The sequence below is a fragment of the Euprymna scolopes genome, chromosome 9 (genome assembly GCF_053919585.1).
Source record: "Euprymna scolopes isolate OS-2025 chromosome 9, ASM5391958v1, whole genome shotgun sequence".
NCBI lineage: Eukaryota > Metazoa > Mollusca > Cephalopoda > Sepiida > Sepiolidae > Euprymna > Euprymna scolopes.
The window spans coordinates 44,518,236-44,534,329 of record NC_136490.1 but is presented as its reverse complement, the minus strand read 5'-3'; the positions used below and the strand labels follow the sequence as shown (position 1 = coordinate 44,534,329).

Here is a 16,094-nt window from a genome sequence, read left to right as displayed (position 1 = left end):
AGTGAATCTCTTTACAAAGGCATTCTTTCTAGGGCAATTGCTCTTGACATATCAAAGGCCTTTGACAAGGTATGGCATAGGGGTCTACTTCACAAGATTTCCAGCTACGGTATAACGGGAAATGTTTTCTCAATCATTAAATCATTTCTCTCAGATAGGCTTATAAGAGTAGTGGTCGATGGACAAAAATCGGAGGCCTGCAATATAAATGCTGGAGTCCCCCAGGGGTCAATCCTGGGCCCAACTCTCTTCTTGATCTACATCAATGACTTCCCTAAACACATACTTAAATCATTCGTTGACATCTATGCTGATGACACAACCATCTACAGCAACCCATCAAAGGCTGTAAATGACAAAGTTCTCTCTGATTCTCTTTCCTCTGATCTCGAGCGCGTGGTTCAGTGGGGGAAGATGTGGCTGGTTACCTTTAATGCATCCAAAACCAAACTCCTATCCTTACATCATCAACGCTCTGATCCCCAGCTGGCATCAATTGTGATTGATGGCTCTCGTTTGGGTGAGGTTCCGTGTTTTGACAAGCTTCTGGGTTTGACCTTTACTCCTGATCTGAAATGGAACACGTACATCAAGTCTGTTGCCAAGGTCGCTTGAAAGATGGTGGGATCCTTCTACCGCTCCAGAAGATATCTCACTACTGATGCAATTCTCTATCTATATAAAAGCCAAGTACCTCCAAGGATGGACTACTGTTGCCATATCTGGGCAGGAGCTGCAAAAAACAGCCTATCCTGCCTTGACAGAGTACAAAATAGACTTCGTGGCTTAGTGGGGGATGCTCTTTTCTCTACCCTTCAACCTCTCTCCCACAGAAGAGACGTTGCGAGCCTATCCTTGTTTTATCGTTATTTCCATGGCAGATGCTCGTCTGAACTCCAATCTCTGGTCCCCCCTCGCCAATCTTTCACGAAAACACCTGTCTAGCTGAATCCACTGTGAAAAATTTCCCTCACTCTATATCTGTGCCTAAATCAAAACGCGGATTCCATGAACAAAGCTTCTTTCTTAGAACTGCACGCCTGTGGAACTCTGTTCCGTGTGCCTGCTTCCCTCCGGACTACAACTTGAATGTCTTCAAGTCCAATGTTAACAAATTCCTAATGAACCGCCCCCTTAAGTAAACACTACAGCAAATCTCCCCACTAACTTAATGTACTTGCAATAACCCTTATCCCTGAGTGGCTTCCGGGCCTTGATAAGTGGTGATCACTGTGTAAAAAAAAAATGCAGACTGAGGAACAAAAAGACGAAACAATGAATCACATAATAAGTGAGAGCCCCAATAGCATATAAAACTAGACACGTTCAAGTGGGGAAGGCAAAACACTGGGAATTATGCTAGCAACTGAATATTGAACACTTAGATACTAGTAAAATCTTTATTAAAAAATTAAAAAATACATGAGGACACGGACATAATGCTTCCAAATAAACAAAACTATGATAATGGGTATTTTATTAGCTATAATTTATAAGAAATATTTCAATTTTAGAAGAACAAATTGAATGATTTTTTTAAAGAAAATAGTTGCACCTTAACGTAGTTTTAAAATATTTTGTTGTTTATTTAATTTTCTTTGTTTAATTAATTTCTCTATATTAAACTAGCTGTGGTGGCTGACGTTGCCCGAGGGTTAGGAGGTGTGTATTTAGAAAGAAAAAAATATTGCAGAAGGCAGGCAGGCTCTAACTCGTGACGCGAAGTCGGAAAAGAAAGTGGAGATGTGTAAGGGTGTTGGTTGAGGAAAAAAAAAAAGGGAAAATTGCGAGCGCAAAAAAACAAAATACAAAAACAAAAGTGGTAGTAGGCTGGCAGGCTCGAACCCATACCGCGGAGGAGAAAAAGAGAGTGAAAAAAAAAATAAATGAAAATAAAAACGTGACGCGTTAGCTGTTGCACCAATCGCTAAACCGGAAGTGGCGTATGTTTAAATTAAGGCAATACACTCGAAAAGAGGCAATGACTTGTCAAAAATATCGGCTAAAAAACGACCCCCTTTAGAAAACTGACCAGTTGAGGATGAAGAAATTAATTTTTGGGGCCAGTTTTTCGATATTTGTCGTCCTAAGTGTCGCGCTGCTAAACGATACAGATCTTGTGAAAATCTCTCGCCTCAGTGGACATAAATACATACACACATACACACATACATACATATAAACAGACGGGTGAGATTTATATTATAGATGTTTTGTTTAATTCTTCGTTACTTTTCTAGAAAACACTACGACTAATAGAAACATGAATTTGGAAAGAAAAGACGCAAAATTCATTTGACTAATCTCTACAAGAACCATGTTTGGATTAGATGCGGTTTAAGATTTTAACAGTAGAACATAGCGAATAAACGCCAAGCTGCGACGCATTAGGAAATAGTAGACGACTTTACACTTCAGTTCATGTACAATCCGGAGTGTTAGCAAATGAGTAATTCATCTTTTAACGAGGTAAAATAGCAGTATTTGTTCTGATACTGCACTTCCTGTTTTCTGTCCAAATCCAGTGAAAGATAATTTCATTGTAGACGAAGCCATTAAAAAATTGTTATCCCAATTCAGTGTCTTCTTTTACGGAAGCTATGTAACAGCACATGCAAAATTATTTGGAGTTCAGCTATTTTCTTCTGTGAAAGCAATTATTGGGACATGAAGAGGCTTTCAAGTAATACTGTTTTTTAATATTTTTTATTTGTTGGCAGTGGTGCTATGATATTTTGTGGTATCATCTACAACAGGTCATCGTTTGTTTAATCACCAGTATATATATATATATATATATATATATATATATATATATATATATATATATATATATATATATGAAATGAAATGAAATTGTAAAGCAAAAAACACTATCAGTAATTCCCCCCGACTCTTTATTTGTGTCTAAACCTAAACGTAGATTCCTTGAACAAAGTTTCTTTCTTAGAACTGCACGCATATGGAATTGTCTTCTGTTTTTCTGCTTTCCAGCTAACTACAGTATGGTTGTCTTCAAGTGTAACGTGAACAAGTTTTTGATTAGCCATTCCTTATAACTTTACAAATTTACCGAATTTCCATTACTAACGGTTACTATATTGTCCAATTTCTACTGTACACTCTTTAACCCTTATCCTTGAGTGGCCTCTTGGCCTTGATTAGTGGTGATGCCTATGTATGAAAAGTTGTAAAACAAAGTATTTGTCACCGATGGGGTGAACATTTTCAAACATTGTCGGAGATCTATGCAAGGAAGGGTTTTTTTTTAAAGTAACGTCTCTGTACCAGTGTAACAGTCCTACTTGTTTAATTCAGCTTTGCACCTTTTTCTTGCAGGCTCCCTAATCTAAACTAGTCTGCTTACAATAGGATTACCCATGAAATAGGTCTGAATATCATAGGACAAAGTAACTCTGTCTCTGTTTATTAAGTTATTTTTGTTATTTTAAACTAGTAAGATTCGTTTTAATGCGTTGTTCAACACAAAAAAAGTTTGTGTCAGAGAAATAATACTATTGAGGTGTGGCTTTTTCGAAAATTGTCGAATTCTTCAAATTAAACTAAACATACAAATTTAAATATAAAACCCCCAAAAATCGAACGTATGCAGTTTTATTATTTCGTTTTTATTTTTATTTTTTTACGAACACTTGACTTCGTTACTTAATTAATCACGAAAGAATTGTTATTGTGGATCAGTTTTGGAAAACATCCAATTGAGAAAAGAAAATGGCGCTATAGCCTAAAAATACGAAATTAAAAATGGACGGTAATAGTAATAATAATAATAAAAAACGCTTAGAACTGACCTTAGAAAGACACACACCCGTTTATACTATATATTATTTTTCATATCAATTTCTTCTTTATTCTGAATTTCATTTCAAATGTCCACTCCCAATATTGTATTTTTTTTTATTTACTCCTTCATAGAATAAGATGGTGATCAAAAAAGAGTAATGAAAAAGATATTCCCCTACCCAGAAAAAATTGAAAAACAATATGGCGACTGGAATATTGGCTGTGCATCTTGTCACAACAGCCAAAAACACACGATGGACTTGATTGAGAAAAACGCTTTTTTTTATTCTTTTTTTTTAAATATAGTCGGCATTTTTTTTTTACTCTTTGAGTGTTTTCATTTTTTTATTAATTTGTTGAATGATTAATAGTCAAGTTTATGAAGCGGCGGTGACGAATCAACGGAAGCAGAAAACGATTCGTGATTGGGGGTAAGTGATCTAAATTAGGCCTCAATTAGAGAGACGATGAGGTGTGGACGAGGGGATGCGGATCCTTTGCTTCTTGCTTTTATTTTGAATTAAAGGTGAAACAATAAGTGGAAGTTTTGTCGAAGTAAAGACTATAAAGACGTAAGAGAGAAAGGTGGAGTAAGTCTGATAGAAAGAGAGAGATATATAGAATGTAGAGGAGAATTAGAGCAAGATGAAAAAAGAGAAGGACCTAATAATAACAGTAATACATGAGGATCATGATGATAAGGACAATACAGCAATAAAGGAGACATTGATATTAAATTAAAAAGTAGTAATGAATTTGGAGTAAGCTGTCAATAATAAGAATGACGTTGAGGCGAAAAGTCCCTTTTACAAAACCTAATCAGAATTAAACACATATTCTCTCTCGCACTCTCTCTTTATATATATATATATATATATATATATATATATATATATATATATATATATATATATATATACTCCTATGATTTTTGTGCATTGCTATTTATATTGAAAACCATTTTTTTCTATTTATTGAAAAAGAGAATAAAACTTTCTATATGGATCGTGGAATTGAATTCATCTGCAAAAAATCTAGCTAATTTGGATATTCTTTTAAACATTCATTTTTATTAATTATTAGTTTTTTGTGTTGCTTTCTCACGGGATGATCATCCTTAGATACCTATTACGAGTAATTATATTCATGCAGATATTCTACATCATTTATACTTGAATAATATCTGCGTAAAAATATTAAAGCCTAAAGTCCTTCTATCAGAATTTATGTATACCTATATAGATTCGTTTAACAATTTGCCTGACAAATTCCTTTGTCGGTTTTTGGTCTACATAGATGCAGTTTAATATAACCTGTATTCGAATCCATGCTCAACTATGTATTTGGGTTTTAGAAGGGGAAATCCAGTGCAAAAGTGTTAAAATTTAAAAAAATACAAATACGGTAAAGTCGAAAAACTGCATAACGAATATGCATGCGTAACTTAATAACTATTAGTTCGTGTTTTAATTTTTAGCTTTGGAGCGAACATATCTTCGTAACAAAGGAAAAAGTAAATCGAAAGATAAACATTTTGGTTTCGATCATCGGTGGTGGCGCATGAGTTATTTTTGAACCCTTTCTTAATCATTGGTATACATTGTGTCCAATATAATATAATCATTAATACAAAATCTGCATTAATCAAAATATCATATTAAAGCGTATAATACGATCAGGCAATGCTGGCCGGCCTGCTAGTATATATAAAAAGAAAACAGTCCCATACACAGTCGTAAAGCAAAGAAAGAACTGTGGATGATTATGTATCATCGTTTTGTGAGTTTTGTATGTATGAAGATATCTTTTCCACTATGTAGTAAAGACCAACGATATTTAATTGCTTTATATATATGCATACATGCATAAGCTAACAAAACGATGGTATATCCACAGATTGTTTTTTCGTCGCTTTACGAACATATATATATATATATATATATATATATATATATATATATATATAATAGTTATTCTTTTATGCGTACATAAACTAGTGTTTTATGCATTCATCAGTGCCGATGTTACCAATTCCTACCGATTATAAGATTCGAACCCTGACAGGAAGGCACATTTTACTCTATTTACTAAGACCTACCCTGAAGGCCACCAAACAATTTGCTCGAGAATAATGAGAAGCTATTACAGACGCACAATTCCGGCACACCAACAGAGTTTTGGAACAACGAAAATCGTAAAAATTGAATATTTATATATATATATATATATATATATATATATATATATATATATATATATATATATATATATATATATATATATGTGTGTGTGTGTGTGTGTGCTTTTTGGTAGGATATGTTTTCCAAGTATATTCCAATCTTTGTGCCAACCAATGTTTTTGTTTAGCAGCTCAATGTATGTAAAATACAACAACACAACACATAATGTTTGAGCAGAAAGTAGATGGACAGAAAAAAATCAGAATCGGAATGGGAAATCGGAAAACTCAGAACTTTTATAGTTATATGCATAAACCTATTCTAAATGAAGTCCAACTATTTCGGCTCAATCTGTACAAAAGTGTAATAGTATGGATACATCTACGATTCAAATATTTAGTTTTTATGCAAACCAACTCATCTAGTATGTTTCAATTTCAGTACATTTCTTACCGATGGGTGTTGTTTTGCAGAAACAACCGATTCGTATTCCGTCAATACCGTCTCTTCTCATGCGTAGTCTCTTTAGAAAAAATAGAAATTCTTTTAGTTAGATAGAAAAATGCCTGAAAATATAATGCTGCAAGAAGAAAGAACAAACATAGAATACTGACTGGTGTGTTTATTCCGGAAGCTATCTTTGTTCATCCTGGACAATGATCAATGTCTTATCTTAAAATACAAATTTTTCAATGATTGTAATAAGTTAATATTTGCTGTTATCTATCTCTGATTCAATTATCTTATACACACACACACACACATATATATATATATATATATATATGCATATATGCATATGTATATATATATATATATATATATATATATATATATTTGTCTATACGATAATTGAATCAGAAATAGATAACAGCAAATATTACCTCATTTAAATCATTGCAAATTTTCTATTAAGATAAGACATTCATCATTGTCCATAACCAACAAAGATAGCTTCCGGATAAACACACTATTCAGTCTTCTATGATTTCTTATAAGAATAGAGCTCAATATCGAGGCACAAACAAACGAAATAGAAAACGCACTAGCACACACCTAAATATTCATGTATACACGTTCACACATAAATTAGAATAAACACATTAAAACACAGACATACACAAGTACGACCACATACACAGACACAATATTCCTTTATCTCTAAAGTAACACAGGAAACAATACAAACCTTACTTTACTTTGGCACCAACAAATACTCAGAATAACAGCGTAGTATCTTTCTTGATAATACATACCCCTTTTCTACCCTCGGTCAGTGGAGGAAAAATCATACGTAACTGAGCCAATTCTTATTATATTGTTCCTATCCAGACTGCACCTTTTTGGGGAATAGGATTTTCCCCCACACGAAACACCAACTTTGTGTCCATCCATGCCTACATGTGGTGACAAAAAATAGGAGCACTTAGAAATCGCTTCTGTAAATCAACAGACCTGATTATCAACTTAGACATATTATAAATATCCTAACAGACTAAGACTAAAACCAAAATAACAATAGAAAGAAATTAAAATCTAAACATTAAAATTGAATGAGAACCTCTACAAAAACGTATTCTAGACAAACTATAAGACAGAACACACATTCCACAAACCAATACAAGGAAATACACACACATAAACGGACTCGCACCCCCCCACACACGAACACACGCACATAGCAACACTTATATGGTCAAACATGAATTCACCCCAAGCTCCACGCACGTAAGAAGAAAAGTAAATAAAGAAGAGGTAAAAAAGAAAAACGTAAAAAGCAAAGAGCAGCAACATTTAGTGACCGTCCACTGATCTCCAATAAACAGGGGAAGGGGGCAAATACATTCAGAAACACTTTCAGATCTTCCCACCTCTTGGAAACATATCAACATTTTCAGCAAAAAGGCTATTCTACATCTACAATATTCTACATCTACAATATTTTACATTGTGAATATTTTACAAACTTTCTTAAGTGAACGCTTTAAAGAACGTGCGAAACGTGTTTAAACGATAACTAAATAATATTTCAATGACTTTAAAAATTATTACAATAAATAAATAATTTAAACAATAAAAATGAAAATATAAAATAATAAAACAAGTATAAAAACATAATGTTATATTGTGATAAATTCCATATTAAACGACATGTTTCTTTTAGGCCGCCTACACGGTTTGCTGTCCGGTCTGTGATTGGTTTAAATTTTAATGTGTCAGGTGATTTTGACTTGGCGCTCTTTTTGTATGCATGCTTATTTTTCAGTCTAAGAACAACCACGGCATAGTATAGAACCAACCCAGTTGCCTCTCTGTCGAGGGAGCCAAGATAATCATGGACACCAAACAGTCGGTGATTGAAGGACTTAACTCTACATACAGAGACAACCTATTTGATGAACCTATTCAAACCACATTATACTTACGTTCGACATGTTATTATCGGATTATTAGAACTTTTCTTATTTTCCATGAGTCCTAAGGGACTCACTTTATGCCTGAATATAGGCGTCTTAATTTCCGCCATGTTCTCCATAAACAACATGGATCCTTCTAAAAGAACAATGAACAAACATTCCAACAAAAGAATTTTCACTAAAGGCTCCATGCGTATGGATAGCAAATTCGGCCACCGTTTTTGCCGCAACCAAAAAACCTTCATTGCTGATACATTGTGAATAAAATTTGAGTTTAAAAGTATGGCTTTATTTGTGGAATTCATTTGCTTTCTGCAGTGAGGAAAATTGAGCGGGTGCGTGCAGAAAAGATATTTCTTACAATATATATATATATATATCTATATATATATATATATATATATATATATATATATATATATATATATATATATATATATATATAGTAATTGATAAAATATATATGGCGATTAAGCTACACTAAATATTCCGCGTTTAATCCACTCTAGGACTCTTCAGCCTGAAGAGTCGTAGAGTGGATTAAACGCGGAATATTCAGTGTAGCTTAATCGCCATATATATTTTATCAATTACTAACTAGCTCTACCTACGTATTGAGCACTTTTGAAGTACATACTTAAAGTTTACCCATAAATCTATACTTTCCTATATTAATTTTATGTGAGTAAATTAAGTATATATATATATATATATATATATATATATATATATTGAGAATGAGAGGGAGGGAGTATTAATTAATACATTCATTATTGACTACATATGTGCGTAATAATACTGCTACAACTATTTTGGAGAAATATGCCACGCATTTTTAATGTGTATCCAAATTTCGAATAGATTTCCCTTTAGCTAAGTTCGTCGTTTGAACAAATCATAATAAAAAACAATGAATTACAAAATGGATAACTTCAGTGGCATGCTCACCAGCACACTGCACCATTTCATGGCTCGAAACTTGACCAAAATGAGCATCAAGACACAGTATATATTGCTCAGACCATGACTTATCGCTTTCGGTTATTCCCTAAGTTCAAATAAAACAAATATTGTCGTTGCGAAACAATTGAGGATAGGAAAGAGGTTGTGACGAGTGTCATTGTTACAATCGCACAAAAGATCTTCCCTGCAGAAGTAATAAGGATAAAACAAGTACATTGCAACCGGAGATTACTTCGAAGACGAGTAGAGTTTAATGTGTATACTATCAATAAAAATTACTTTACGAAAAAATATCTAAAATCTTATTGAAGACACATCGGTGAATGGAAAAATGTATGGGAAATGAATGGCTTGCGTTAAAACCTTGAACTTATTTATGATTTGTTCATCATTCCTTTCAACATTTAATCGCTGATATTTTACTACTCCATTGTTGATTATTTTAGGATGGCCAGCCTCAGATATAGTCATTTACTGCAACTTTTGACTTAGCTCCACCGATTGATGAACTTCTTTACTTATAATATTAAGCTTACTTGTGGACGCTCGTCCTACTTTTTACTTGCCACCCCAGCTTCTAATATTTTTATTTATTTATTTTATTTTATTACATTTTCACCCCAAACAAGGTACACTACCACTTTGGTGTAGGGGGCTACTATCAGGGGCAGCAACTGCTGGGGGACTATGCGGGGATTTGGACAGCAAGATGTCGGTTCACGTTACACTTGAACTTCTGCATGTCAGTACAGTTAAGGAAGTAGGGACCTGGAATGGAATTCCAGAGTACGAGTATTTCTAAATTTATCAATTTTTTTCTTCGAATCATTCCCGAGTTTATTTGAATGGAAGTTGGCTTCCCCTTTTGCTAAAATATTACAGTCTGGACGGCGTTTTATTGATGTTACTATTTGAAAAGTTTACTAAGAAGAATAGCGTCGGCCGTTTGTAGTTTTGCAAAAGAATGCGTGGAGAGACATTAGTTCAAAATTGAAGAATGCCTATATTTCTAACAAAATGGCAAAGTGACAACAATCCCCCTCTCAGTGTACTTGGTGGAAGCTTCGCATGTTTGACCCAGCAGTGACTTAGTCTACAATACCTTTGAATGTACATTGCACTGTAGAAAACCTTTTGATAGTCTTATGGAATTATTTGTAAGTAATGAATTCACTGATGATATAAATACAAAAATATATATATTTATCATGGTTAAAGTATGCTCCTAACATAAACATTTTTGAACGCGACCTTGTCTTATCAAAGAACCAACTATTGATTTTTTTATATTCAGTTTACATAATCACTTGAATTAAAGTAAAACGTTCAGAAGTCAAGTATAATGATTCGATTGTACTTTAAAAACAAATATTCCTTGTCTTATGAGAGAATCCACGCGTAATTTTATAAAGTAGCTATATTTGCTTGTGTTAGGATAAAGTTTATCAAATGCACCTGCGATGTTAGGCTGTATAAAAGTGTTAACTTTGGTCAAAATCGGACTTCCTTCTTTAATTGGATTCCGATAAAAAAAAAGAAACTACAAATAACACCTTTGCATTAAATAAAAAAACGGTCCAACTGTTTATGAGTTCATAGGGAACGACCACATACATAGAAAATATTATTTTTATATAATAATAATAATAATATATATATATATATATATATATATATATATATATATATTAATGGTGACCGTTTCTATTATTTATAATTAACGTATTAAATTTAAGGCTTATTTAATTGCAACAGTAGGTTCCAAAGTTTCCGTATTAATTTCTTTCTCGATGCAATTCACTGACGTATACAAAGCGTATGTTACTTCGTCCATAGATAGCACTGTGGTAGGTATTGCAAGTTAAGGGAAGGGTCTCAATATGCATGGATGTTATTTTTCAATTTCCGAGAGTCATCGGCCCCTATGCACAACTCAATTTAGCACGAAGAAAACTTTTAATATTTACATGTAGAAATTGAGTGTTAATTTTTGAAAAATCATCGCGTTTTATTATTCAAGCGAATGTTCTTTTGCATGCTCGATAATAACCATTTATTTGGGTTTCCTAATGAAGTTAACTGCTATTTAATTTCTAATTGCCAATTAAATAAATCACGTCTGATGCTATTTCCCCCACGTTGGTTGATTTGTTCATGAGAATAACACACACACACACACACACGCACACACACATCCACATATACATACATACCCACCCACTGCAATCACACACGCACACACCACATAATATTTATCGGATGTTCTTCTATTTACACGAGCGAGGGATACAAATTCTCCCTAAAATAAACAGTAATGAGGCACTGGAAACGCCTTAAAATAACTATTTATTCAATATAAAAATAGATGCCTTTTGTCAATGTGTAAAAATAATTTCCTGGTTCGTGGGTAATTTATTAAAAAATATATTTGTTTCATTGCAGGCATCACCGTTGAAGACGGCGTTATTTGGATTTTGTTTTAATTTTCTTATCACTTTGTTTTTTCCTGGGGATGGAGGCATTCTACCGGATGCCAAACATTCTCCCATTAGTTTGTTACTCCAACAGAGAGATCATTTTAAGATTCTAACCGTCTCTTTAAGTTCTATTGTTTGCATTTCTCTTGCACTTGGTTCAGTGGGTATATTCGCCAGGTAGTTTTTGAATTCTTTTTCATTAGCCTGGTTGTTCATATAATGATTGGTATTACTGATAGCTTCTTAAGATTACAGTTTTTTTTGCATGACGTACATGTCCTTGGTATTTTGTTAGTTTCTCCCTCTCTGCTCTGTTAAGGTCAGCATCATTAGTGACACTTACTTCAACTAGGGTTGCTACATTCTCCTTCTTGTTCCATTTCACTATGTCAGGCTTATTAGCTCCATTTTCTAGGTATGTAGCTGTAGGAATTTCGTCGTCATAGTGGATGGTGTATGACTTATTTCCAACTGTTCTTTCTGGTAAACATGTTCCCGAGATTTGCTATTACATAGGATATCCATTTGTTTACAAATTTTCCAGTGAAGATATATACATACTCCATTGTGTCGCATTGTATAATAGCCGTCACCCAACAGGACTTTACAACTGGATATCAGATGGTTCACACTCTATATTCTGTTTGTCAGAACCTGCAGTTGTTGTTGTTCGACCGCTTATAAACATACCAATTCCAGCTTAAAATACGAGTTAAAGGGATCGATAGCTATTAAGTTAAAAATTATTATAAGGTGATTGTAAATAATGTTGGGATAAATGTAATTCATTTCCTAGTGAGGACAGTGAATAGTAAGTATTTCTCTTTATTGGATTTAAGAATAATCATCTTGTAATCCTATGGGTAACATTTACAACGATTTCCATAGATAGATAATTCTCATAAGAAAACCATCTGCAAAGAAATGCTATTTAATACTAGTAATTTAACGTTACACACGTTTACACACGGGACCCGCACGTTGTAGCAGATTTCCTCTCAAGAAATATAGGAAAAGTAATAACTCAACTACTTTTTTTTTGTAACAAAGACATTTATTAGTCGCTTGCAAGCGACTCTATAAGTCCCTCCGTCGGTCGGTCTGTCCGTAACGCATTTGTGCTTGGCCTTTTTGGTTAAGATCAAAGGTCTGTTGTTAATAGATGCTGTTCTTAGCTTCTTAAGCTTTTTTTTGCCTTTTGTCTAAGATCAAAGTGTAGTATCTGTTCCGACAGATGCTGCAAGCAAAGACCATATGTGCGTGCCACGCCACATATAAGACCTTGGTCAATGTAGGGGAAACCCTTCATACCAATTGTCACTATCCAGCTCCCCTACTCCCTGGGGAGTTGGTCCACATTTCCCCTTCACTCCTCACTTTAAAAATCGGCCTTGTGCCTAATTTGCTCGGTGGGGGAGAAAATAAATACCAACCCCACATATAAGACCTTGGTCAATGTAGGGCCAACCCTTCATACCAATTGTCACTATCCAGCTCCCATTTCCCACCAATCGGGAGCTGGTCCCCTTTTCCCTACCCCTCCATTTCTCTCCACATAAAAATTGGCTATGCGCCAAATTTGCTCAATCGGGAAGCAAATAAATACTTCCCTTCGTGCCAATTGTCACTATCCAGCTCCACTGCTCCCCGGGGAGTTGGTCCCTATTTCTCCTTCACTCCTCACATTAAAAATAGGCGTTATGCCTAATTTGCTCGGTGGAGGAGCAAATAAATTCCAACTCCACATATAAGACCTTGGTCAATGTAGGGACAACCCTTCATACCAATTGTCACTATCCAGCTCCTCTACTCCCTGGAGAGTTGGTCCCCATTCCCCTTCACTCCTCACAAATTTGCTCGGTGGGGGAGCAAATAAATACCCTTTTCTTGGCCTTTTGGCTAAGATCAAAGTGTAATATCTGTTCTTACTACATGCTGCACTTATGTTTGTAACTTTGTGATATAAACTGGGGGATCACTTTTCTGTATTAATTTAATGTAAAATGATCACCCACTTTACAACGAGTCAGTCTCAAAGTCATTCAAGTCATTCTCCAGATCATTCAAGTTGTTTTTGACGGATTCCAGTTATTTTTTAAGCATTCAAGTCATTCTTAAGGTTATTTAATTCATCCTTAAGTTCATTAAAGTCATTCTAATTCATTTACTTTTTATTTAAGTCATTTCAGCTAGTTTTTCGGCCATTTTAGTTTATCTCTAAGAAGTTCATGTCAATCCTACATTCACGCATTCATTCATTACACGAGAGCACGCGACTAATGGCTATCGGCCTTGTTTACACATTCTCCCTCCACGCGTAACTTCTTGTTACGGTTGTGAAATCACCCACATCTTCAACGTGATCCTCTTCTTTCACGTGCTTATCTCTGTTTTATAGTCTTGTTTCTTTTTTTTTCGTTATGGTGACGTCATTTCATATACAACACGGTATTTCCATACAGCCGCCTTGCGCGCTCTGTTACAATATTAAGAGTGAAATAAAGAGATTTTCTTTGTAGTTGCGTTAGTAAGACATATTCTCCTTTTGAATATCTTACAAATAAAAATAATAAATAAACTTTAATTATGAATTTCTATTAATAGAGGAGTAAGGCTATACGAAGATAAGGGTTAATAAGGTTGATATATTGTAAGTAAAACTATTGTAAGTTTTCACTGTCAACAGTGAAAAATGAGATGAATAAAACTCGATGACATATGAAGTCGGAATATGAAAGTTTGTAATGGCATTCGATTTGAAGATGAAGTCGAAATATGAAAGTTTTTAATGGCATTCCATTTGGAGATGAAGTCGGAATATGAAAGTTTTTAATGGCATTCAATTTGGAGATGAAGTCGGAATATGAAAGGTTTTAATGGCATTGGATTTGAAAATGAAGTCGGAATATGAAAGTTTTTAATGGCATTCGATTTGAAGATGAAGTCGGAATATGAAAGTTTTTAATGGCATTCAATTTGAAAATGAAGTCGAAATATGAAAGTTTTTAATGGCATTGGATTTGAAAATGAAGTCGGAATATGAAAGTTTTTAATGGCATTCGATTTGAAGATGAAGTCGGAATATGAAAGTTTTTTAATGGCATTCGATTTGGAGATGAAGTCGGAATATGAAAGTTTTTAATGGGATTCAATTTGAAAATGAAGTCGCAATATGAAAGTTTTTAATGGCATTCAATTTGAAAATGAAGTCGGAATATAAAAGTTTTTAATGGTATTCGATTTGGAGATGAAGTCGGAATATAAAAGCTTTTAATGGCATTCGATTTGAAGATGAACGTTTTGTTATTTTCAGGGAAGCAATCCCAAATGTATTCGTAAATAACAAGTTCTGTCGTAATACTAATTCGTTTCGATTATAGACGGACGGATGTAAAAAATCTTTAGCATGTCTATTACTAAAAAGAAGTTTCTCTCATACATCTCTTAAAAGAAGGAAGCTGACATCTGTAAAGTAAAAGGAAAAATGTGTGGGTGTTTGTATGTCTACAAAAACTTTCGCCTCACGCGGCGGATCCTGACGAGATCGTCATCCTTTTAAAGGACATCTCGAAAATTAAATACCGTAAAATTGGCCCAAAACATTAATCCATTCACCCTCAACTCTACAATTTTCTTACAAGGAGGGGCCGGGGGTTTTGTCGACATTTTCGCAAGTCATATTCTCCGTTCGATTGACTACCCTTAATGTTAACGCCAGCGACTTCAGGTTTCGCCTTGGACGCATCAGCTAAGACGTTACGTTTTTTTCACCGTCTTTTTGTACGTCGCCTTACGCGTTCGAGCCTGCCTACCTACTACCACTTATTTTTTGAACACTTCTCTCAATCCGGGCTGCCTGCCTTTATTTTTATCCCCCTGCTACTACCATTTTTTAACACCTCTGTTGTTTTAGGGTACCTTCATACCCCACCGCGACATACCTAGGCAACGTCGAGTATCCACGCAAGTTAAATCTAACGTGCGCACTTTTCATAAAAAAGAAACACGATGACAGAAAAAATTAGCAAATAACAATCATACATCTTAACTTCACCGAGCAATTTAAAAAAAACAAAAAACAATTTTTATAAGATGTAATTTGACGACCCAGAAAATTTATTTCCTTTAATGAATCTGCAAATTGCGCTATGGTTAAGTGTGAGTTACGTAATATATTGATTTTCTCTTCAATATTTTATTAATTTATTTCATATGAAATATGTATAATGTGTTAAACTTACTATTCATCATTG

At 34.2% G+C, this 16,094-nt stretch overlaps 1 pseudogene; it reads left to right on the top strand.

The window, feature by feature from the left end:
- Positions 1-13,719: 13,719 nt before the first annotated feature.
- Positions 13,720-13,857, top strand: LOC145285296 (U2 spliceosomal RNA; annotated as a pseudogene).
- Positions 13,858-16,094: the final 2,237 nt, after the last annotated feature.